The sequence below is a fragment of the Anas platyrhynchos genome, chromosome 2 (assembly GCF_047663525.1).
Source record: "Anas platyrhynchos isolate ZD024472 breed Pekin duck chromosome 2, IASCAAS_PekinDuck_T2T, whole genome shotgun sequence".
Classification (NCBI taxonomy): Eukaryota; Metazoa; Chordata; class Aves; order Anseriformes; family Anatidae; genus Anas; species Anas platyrhynchos.
In genome coordinates this window covers 50,029,604-50,038,888 of record NC_092588.1, presented here as the reverse complement: position 1 = coordinate 50,038,888, position 9,285 = coordinate 50,029,604, and the positions used below count along the sequence as shown (strand labels likewise).

General features: G+C 38.2%; 1 long non-coding RNA gene across 1 annotated transcript; it reads left to right on the top strand.

Moving 5' to 3' along the window:
• Window positions 1–43: 43 nt before the first annotated feature.
• On the top strand, window positions 44–8,226 carry LOC113842841 (uncharacterized). The gene is made up of 3 exons (XR_003495650.3): window positions 44–570; window positions 4,242–4,367; window positions 7,861–8,226. It is a non-coding gene; the product is annotated as an uncharacterized lncRNA (long non-coding RNA).
• Window positions 8,227–9,285: the final 1,059 nt, after the last annotated feature.

The following is a 9,285-nucleotide window of genomic DNA, read 5'->3' as shown; positions in this document are numbered from 1 at the left end:
ATACGTGTCCCAGGTCTTTTGGATTTTTCTTAATCCTATGTCTTTGGCTGGCTGCAGCATTTTTTTTTATTATTTTTTTTTAATTGGGTTGCCTTTCTATGGGGTGAAACACCTGTTTGTTCAAGTGGATTAACCAAGAGTGAGCATAACCCATGGATGAGGCAGAGTTGTTTGCAAAAACAAAGAAACTTTTAACTACTGTACATCTGCAAGCCTGAAGACTTAGAGCTCCAATATAATGTTTTTGTATTTATCTAAAATAATGGCTACGTGATCTTTTGCAAGCAGATGTGAGCTTACTCCGTCTTTGCTCTGAGCTGACTGGAAGCCATAGAGCAAACTAGCATGGCACTAGGCCTAAACTAATATACCCTGCTCCTCAGCTGAACTTTATTAGCTTGGGCTTGGTGCCCTACTAACCACAGCTGTGGGTTTCTTGTCAGCTAGATTATAGGCAGAACAAGCTCATGTCTCTTTATAGGTAGCCCTATAGGGTTTTAGTCCTTGTAAATAGCGCTAGCATTAAAAAGTTGAATGTTTCTTCTTTCTCTCCCCAGAACAAGCCATGAAGTGAGTTGCCTGCCCTTCTACCTACATCCCATCTATCAGCAAGTTTAGGGTGTTTTTCAGTCTTTGTGCTCTTTGTTTTGTCATCAGAAAGTCATTCTTTGTGCTATTAAGTAGTCCTTTTCCTTTCCCTTCTGCTCCTTTTGTACTTAAAAAGACAGTGATTTTTCTAGCTCTAGCTTCTAAATTTTTAATTTTTCTTTCACTCCTGCAACAAAACAACTCAACTGTAGAAGATTAGTAAAGAATAGCTGAGGAAAAACTTGGGAATTCATGTGGAAGAAACTGAAGTTCCTTTGAAACTTCTTCAAATTACTTTATCTAGATCTCTGACCTAGAAGTTGGCTTGATTTTAAGTAAGGCTTCTTGGGAATTTTCCCTTTGAAAACATACTACTGGAAACTGCCTGCTTGTTAAAAGCTGGGTTTGATTTTAACAGAAAAAAGATTAATATTTTAGTCTTGTTGAACATAGTGGAATGGAGAGAGGAGAGACAAAATCTAGCTTTCTTAGCTATTGGTAGCTTGTGGCTTTGGGGAAAATAGTCCTTCCCCAGGTGCTGGTTCAATACAATTCAAATTAAGTTAGGTGCAAAACTTCAGTGAAGGAAGAACCAATCTCCCTCTGAAGTTCATAAGCTTTTTTTTTTTTTTTAATCCTCTTTGTGGTGTTTGATTTTGTGAGTCATTATAGGGTCCATGGTTCGAAAATTCGTAGTGTTAAAGGGGGTATGCTGCTTACTGAACTGTTGGGCTTAAGGCGATTCTCTTTTCCCCTTTTTTCAATTTCCATCTCTTCACACCCAAACACCCACTACTGTTGAAATGGATGCTTACCTCCTACAGCTAATCTTGAGTTTGATAAATTGGATTTTTCACAGCAAAACTTGCAATGAGTACCTGAAGGTTCTTTCTTCCTGTTCAGAGCTGCTTAAGCATTTTCTCTAAGCTTTCTAACTTTGAGCAAGGTGCAGGTATCAAAAGAATAATCTTCTGTACTTTTTTTTTTTTTTTTTCTTCCAGACTTTAACTATAATCAGCTAGAATAGGAACATCCAGAAATAAAAATTGTTTAACAACAATGTTCTATATAAAATGCTCTATTTTCATTTCTTCTTTTTTTTTTTTTTCCTCAGAAGTTTGATTTGTGTGTGACCAATATTTGTAATCTTAACATTTTACATAAACTGCTATTGCAACAGCAAAAAACTGTTTCCAAAATTCACTGACCTTATCACTGAGAAAATATTCAGATTTTTGTTTCTAGCTCAAAAAAACTTACCAAAACAATAATAATAATAAAACAACAACAACAAAAAACAGCAAAAGCTTGTCTTCCAACTTTCCACTTCTTTGTAAAGTCATGGGATCTCCTGGTTTTGCTTGGGGCAGAATCCAGTCCTCAATGTGGAGATATGGTATAAGTTGCGATTACGAGCTGTAAGACTGTTGGATGCTATTGTGCACCAGATCAGTGAGAAAGAGGAACTGATAATTTTGGATACTGTCTCATGCCTCTCTATTGATGCTCTCCATACTGTTGTGAAGGAAATATTTCTATGGCATATAGGGTGGTGCTGTCAGAATACCTTCTCCTTTGCTGTAGAGTGGTAGCTCAGAATGAGATGGCATTGAAACAAATAGATGTTTTTTAACCATTGGAAGTGTTATTTAACTTGACTTGTATATTCATTTTTGTGCTGGTAGAAAGGATTTAATGACACTGGAATAGGAGGGTATTTGGAAGACCGTGTTTTATGTTCATAGAGATAGTATAACGATTTTGCAGTGAACATCTCTGGAATTTCTAACACCTGGTTTTTATAATCCCATAGAGAAAAAGATGGATGTATTTTTATTGCTCATCCTTTGGGGGTGGGGGAGATGGAGGCCAACATAGCAGTGAGGAAAAAGCCTATCTAAGGAGATGGGAAAGTGTCTCCTTTATCTATGAAGGACTGAAAGTGTGTCTTGTAACAGCACAAGATTATGCATCCCAGGCAAATAAACATATAAACTTTTCTGTTTCTTCTGGACAGATATTTTATGTTTTGAATGTGCTTCATTAAAGCTGATGGAAAAGAGATGTTGAAGTCCTATTATTATTTATTTATTTAATTCTCTATTTTCTCTATTTTAACATTTTGATGCTACTCAGCTATGGGAAATAATTAGATGGATGTAGATAGACCATTTTCTTGCTCCCTTGAAGGAGCTCACTAAGCTTGTGTTGTTTGCTGCTTTCATGCTCTGTTCCACTGTAATCACTTCCATATCAATGGAAAACAAAATCACAAAGAATTTATGATTTCAAATGGAGGAAGGTTCTGATGCAATAGAATGTTAAGGGGAACGTGACTTGGGTATCTGGCAGGGGACAGAAGTATCAATATATCCCAGAGATAAACCAATAACCAGCTTCTTCACAATTTGCTCAGAGGTGATTCCTACTTCTGCACCATTTTTTTTCTTCCCATGCTCCCTGGGTGAGATAGAAGACCAAACCTAAGATTGGTGTAAGAATATATTAACTTTAAGAGGAACATTAAGTGTAAGGCTAGCAGTCTTGGGCCTATTTGAAGTGCTGGGCTGGGACTGGGGCTCTTAGCTTGGTTCTGTAAGTGCTACAGTCCCATCCTGTGTCAATGTTCTCATGACGCAATTCAAATTAATGAAAAGTGGCTGGTGAGAGAAATTCCATCTTTGTGGAAAAACTGCAGTACTAAAAGTTTAGTTTCCTTTGTTCTCTACTAGACTAAAACACACACTTAAATGTACTCTTGTGGGAAAACCCTGAATTATTTTAATCTGAGTCTTGAAAACTCTCAGCGAGTCTTGAAGCTGTGATTTCTTTACTCTAAAGCATGTCTTGATAAGTCAGTTGGTTTGAGTAGCAGGGGGTGGTCTTGTTCCATCTTGAAGAATGATGATTTCTGGCTCTTGCCTCTGTGAATATGCTCTTTTAAACAGGAGGTGGTTTTTATTTTTTTTCTATTATTAAAAATATTTGACCTCTCTCAAGTCATTTCATGGGACAGTTTAAATTAATAAAGAACCAAGCACATGCCAAACTTGCTCAATAGCTTCTTTGTTCTGAAAATAACTGTAAAATGTCTAATAATTGACCAAATTTATATGAAGCACTGTGTTACAGGCTCAGGATAATGCACATATATACATGAACTAGGGAGATGTTTTTTCCATCTACCTTTCCTTTGATCACAGGTGTGTTCTGTCATTCCACTTCAGTAACCAAACAGATTAGCCCCTAAAATGAAAAATAGCTTGAAAGTTGATATAAAAGACCTAGTGTCCAGGCCAAAATTAAAGGAGAAGGGAGACAAGAAGTTATAAATTACTCTGGCTTAATATTGTGACACTGGCGGCACAATTTTCTACAAAGGAGATAATCTTTCCTCATTATTCAACTGGCCAATGAGGTGCACATTTTTTTGCCAGAAGTAGGAAAAGTCACTATAAAGAACATGTCAAGTTATAGTCTGCCAAATTAAACAACAGCAAAAAGAAAAATATCTGCTAACTTGATATCTGCAGTATGGTGACAGCTGGGTCACCCCTGTAGGCAAAGAAACTAGATTCATGAATATTACTCAATTTTTCTTTAAGAAACACCCTGTCTCACCCTGAGATCACTGACCTCTGTTCTGCTGGCAGTTTCAGGGAATAGTAATCACCCAGACGTTGTGTGGGTTTGCTTTCCTTCTTCTGGAGGAACGGAGGATGTTGTTGACAGCCAGCCTAGAGCCCTTCAGTCTGCCTTCTGTATCTCTCCCATCCACTGTGAGTATTGGAATTAAGTTTTTCACTTATGGTGGATTGAACATAAGATGAGGCAAGAGGATCTTGAATTCCAATCATGAATTTATCAACTTTTTTTTCCTCCTCCTTCTTCATACAGCCACTTTTGTAATGGCTGTTTTAACATTTATTCATCTTAGATGAGAGCTGTAAAAAGTGGTGAATGGGTTGGCTGACTGACCCTGAGCAGATGTGTTGTTCTGAACCACCTGTTAAAGAGTTATAGCTGATGGCAGGACTGTGTCTCATTGGCATAGAAATAAATATGACAGTATTTGTATCAAATGCAGCAGTACGTATAGAGAATATCGATTGAACAACAACTAATGTGACTTTTGTTATTCTCCACTGGGGTCTTTTCTACTGGTGTCAAAATAGTTATGGTTTATTTGTGTCTTCTGGGCATCAGAAATTTTCCTAAACTAATGCTCTAATGTGCCACTAATGTGGCTATTTTAATTGAGGCTGTACTCAGTGACTTGTGTTACAATACACAAGTATTGCTAGAAATCTAAAGGGAACTTCTTGAAGCCTAGGGGTTGCTTGAAGAACTAAAATGTACAGACTGAGACTATTGTCAAATTAAGTTTGAAACCATTTCTATATGCTATTGTTTGTGCTTTTCAAATTTGATTTTCTTAAAAATGTGCTAAAATTTTGATAAAGTAGTTCTAATATATGAAAAGATGACAAAACGCTTTCCTGTTTGTCTGTATTTTGTGGGTCAGCATTGGTGCCTAAATTATAGTGTGCACTGTAAATCTCAAGGCAAACACTGGGATCAGTGTGATTTACTTAGTTGCAAACTGTCAAACTCTCCCACCTTTATATACAGTACAGGCTTTGCATATTCAGAGAAACCAGCGAGCTGCAATTCACTGTTTGCAGAAAGCAATGGTAAATCAACTTTTCAGCAAGACTAGTCCATAAATCAATGAACAGTATATTCCTTTGAGACGCTCAAACCTGCACAGGAAAGCCACTCTAAAGCCAGATTAACGGGAATCCTGATTTACGGTTGAATCAAACAGCCAAAGTCTATTTTCAGAGATCTGAAATACCAGACTTAAACAACTTATCTAGGTGACAATCTTATGGCTTTCCACTGCTGCTGTTTATTCATTTCTTGTAGATATGTAGGAGCTGAAAATATGCATTGCTAGATATATGTATACATATTTTCTATGCTTATAGGGGGCTGCTGCCATATAACTGTAAGATACAACAGCATACCTGGTACTGTAAAGGTATGCATCGTTGCTCTTTTCCTTCCCTTCATCCTTTTGCTGTCATTTGTATCCCCGTTATCTACTTTAGTCAATCTCTGAGCATCAAGCCTGGGACCTTTTACAGAGAAGCAGGTGATGCAGGCCTTCAGCTGGGCTGAGGAACCAGTACCACTGTAGTCAGCAAACTTTATTTCCCCTTGTTGATGTGGCTGAAAGTACAAGGTATATTGTTATTGCTACGTGACCTGGCTGTCACAACTGACCATTTCACCATCCTGTGCTTCCTGCTAATCAGCCTGTGGAGAGCTGCACCGGGGCTGATAACAATGCAAATGGTGTGGAGGCAAATTAAGAAGTACTTTGAACAGACCCGCATGAATGAAAATATACTGCATTGAATCGTCAGTCTCTAATCATAGATGTGGAGGTGACTGTGGAGTTTCAGTTGGGATAAAAATACTTTTACAACAATAATACAGCTCTGAATGACATTAAAGAAGTACCCTCCCCTTAGCTGGACAGCAGGGGTAAGTTCCCTTGCATTGCAGAGGCTAACTCATAGGAATGATAACTTCATTTTCAGAATGCCATATGCTAGACAGTCCTAATTCCTATGATAATTCCTACTCCCAATTTCTTCAGCACTCAGCTTCTCTCTGTAAAATTACCAAATTTGAGCTTCAGAGGGTGGGGGTGAGTGCAGGTTGTGTGATTAGCTACAACCTAGTAGGCTAGCAGGCGCCTGTCTCCACTCTGTGACAGAGGTTGTGTTGAAGTGCACTACAGCACCCTGGTCCTAAGCATCTGGTCTGCTGATGAATTCTATAGCAGTGGCCTTACTGGTAGCATTTTTCAAGACAGGATCATCAAAAGGTGATGCTGGTTGTGACTCATAGAGCAGGAACCAGGTATGTACAACTGAAAGCATCCCTGATATGAAAACAAACAAACATAAAAAATCTAAAAGTCAAAAGCAAAACTTTGCTCATGCTACAGGAAATTATCAATAACTAATAAAAAGACCGATGTAAAAGGACAGTATAATGGTTTGTCCTTGATAACGATAATTCAGCTGTTTGAATAGTGCATAAACTGAATCAACAACACAAGGAACTACTAAAAGTAGTGTATCTCAAGACTTAAGATGCCTTTTGCCAAGTTTACAATGATAAGATTAGCCATATGTTTCAGTACTAGCAGACTGTATCACATTAAAGACAGAAAAGTTATTAACTTTTAATTTAAAAGATTTTTTTCCCCTTCTAAACCAAGGAAAATTAAAAGACTGAAAACCTTATCAAAGCAAATAAAAATGAGTTATGTTTTTTCTCCAACTTGGAGGTAGTTTGTCTTTTATTTTAGTACCTTTTTGCTACTATTGAGCAAAAATGCTTGTTTCTTGTTTGATGTGAAGCTGGTGTGTAGCCCTGCTTTACTAGCTAGAAATTCTGATTTGGGACTTTGCCACCTTAATATTTACTTAAATAGCCCTAGGCTGCAGGACGAGTTCCTCTGTCTAGACTTATAGCCTTAATCTCCCAGGGGCTGACTTTAGAGGAAGCCTCTATACCTGGCATGTACATTCCTTTCTTAGTCTTTAGAAACCTAAAATTATCTTATTTTTTCTGTTCTGTTGTCATTTCTTATTTCTTCATATATTTGTTTATCCCTATTTATTTTTAGCTGCCAAGGCTTCATTTTTCCTCATGGATGGAAGAGGAAAGCTTTCTGGGCCTGCATGTTAATAGATATAGCTGCTATTATATTCTTATTGTTGTCGTTGTTGTCTTAGAAGGGTGCAAGCTGGTAAATCCACTTACTAAGGCATCTCACTGCAAGGCATACAGTACAGACTGTCTCCTTTCATCAGGGTCTGACCTTTTCGGGAGGAGGGAAGAGCTGCCTTGTTCAGGTGAAGCACTTGAAATCAGTGGGCTGAATCTTTTATTGGCATTTTGAAATGAAATGTTATCTACCTCAGAGCTACCGAAGTCTAAGTGAGGTGTCCAAGAGGTTGAATGTAATGTCCTTTGCTGTCGGTTTTCAGTTTGAAGGGGGTGTCCTGCTGAGGTACTTCTCATGATGCTGGATACAGGGTTTAATCCTTCTCATTGCCTCATAAAAAGGATCCCTGAGTTCAGTTGGACTGTGCCTTAGGTGGAGGGCTATGTGACTGGAGTAAAGACTCTACAGGATATGACCCTTTCCCTCTGTTCATGCCATTCCTTTTTTCCTTTACTCTTTAGGAAGTGCTCATCAGTGCTTGGAGGCAGCACAACTGACAATCCACAAAGCTGGTCCACTTTTTCTGATGCTTCAGTAAACCATGAAGTCTGCTGCTCAGCCTGTTTCTTGTAAAAACACAGTGATGTGGCACAATGCTATTTGCCTGGCTGAAGGCAGGTGGGAGGGAAGTGGTGGGAAAAACCTGAAGCTAGGCAGATTTTTTTTTTTTTAAGGGGGTAGGATGGGGTTTCACTTCTCAGGATTTGTAGTGTTTTCAGACAGTATAAATACCTTGTGAAAATTAAGAGTATATTTTGTAAATTTCTCTCCTGGTTGTCGTATGCGTATTTTATTAAAAACATCCTTTGACATCTTCAGATTAATATCTATATATTTCTTTTCTATGTAGCTTTTCTTTCTCTGCCATATTCTCTGTTACTCTTGCCAGCTCTTTTTATTTCGATCTTGCAGAGTGGTGGCCTATCTTTGTTGTGAAGCCAAAATGCAAATGTCTTGCTGCCACTTCAATTTCATGGCTTGAAGTGGACCTGATTTGACATAAACCAGACATATGTGGGGAAATGTATGAGTACAGAGGGTATTAATTATATTCTTGAGTGTTGATCCTGATGATATACAGCAAATAACTCTGCCTAGTACCTATCTAGCACCTAAAACTGCACTAATTCTGGCATATGTAAATCCTATGCCTTGCATGCAAAATGTATGTTGGTGGGTGAACTGATTGAACACTAGCATTACATGTATGTGTTAGAACCACTGAACTACTGTCCACTCAGGCATGTTACGGAAGAAATATATGTGCTTAAGTAAATCTATGCTTTTCAAAATGTGGAGTTGGTGGTTGTCTAACAGCATTAGGAAGCTCATTGAGTAGCTTGTAATCATCTTTGAAAACCTGGGCCAAACTTTGATTCTGGCAACTGTGCCTAGGTTATTTACAGTGCTTGGTGTTTAACTTCTGATAGAAAAAGGAAGGAAGCAGTCTGAATAAATGTGACACTCCCTTATTACTGTAACTTGGAAATGAATTTATGGTTCACTGTAAAGTCTTTCATAGTCACTGCTATTGAATGCCAAAATCTTCAAAGGATAGGCTAGTAAGGTCATGATGTTTTTAAGGAGCCTTAGTTATACAACATCCAGTTAAATTCCCAGCAGGATTTCCAAGAAGCTTAGGTACCAAATTCCCTCTGGAGTGTGATGGGATTTGGATAAGCATTAGAAAAGTTTATTCTTCAATTATTTGATTCTGTAAGTGGAGGGTTGGGTAGCAAGGCCTTGCCCTACTGGACTGTGCAAACACAAAGGGAAGAAGTCCTTCACTGTCACAGTAGTTGAGGTAGTCGGAGAATGGGTGAAGAAAGGCACTGAAAAGGAAACAAGTTGCCCAGAGTGTGGCTGATCCTCTAGCAGAGCTCGGT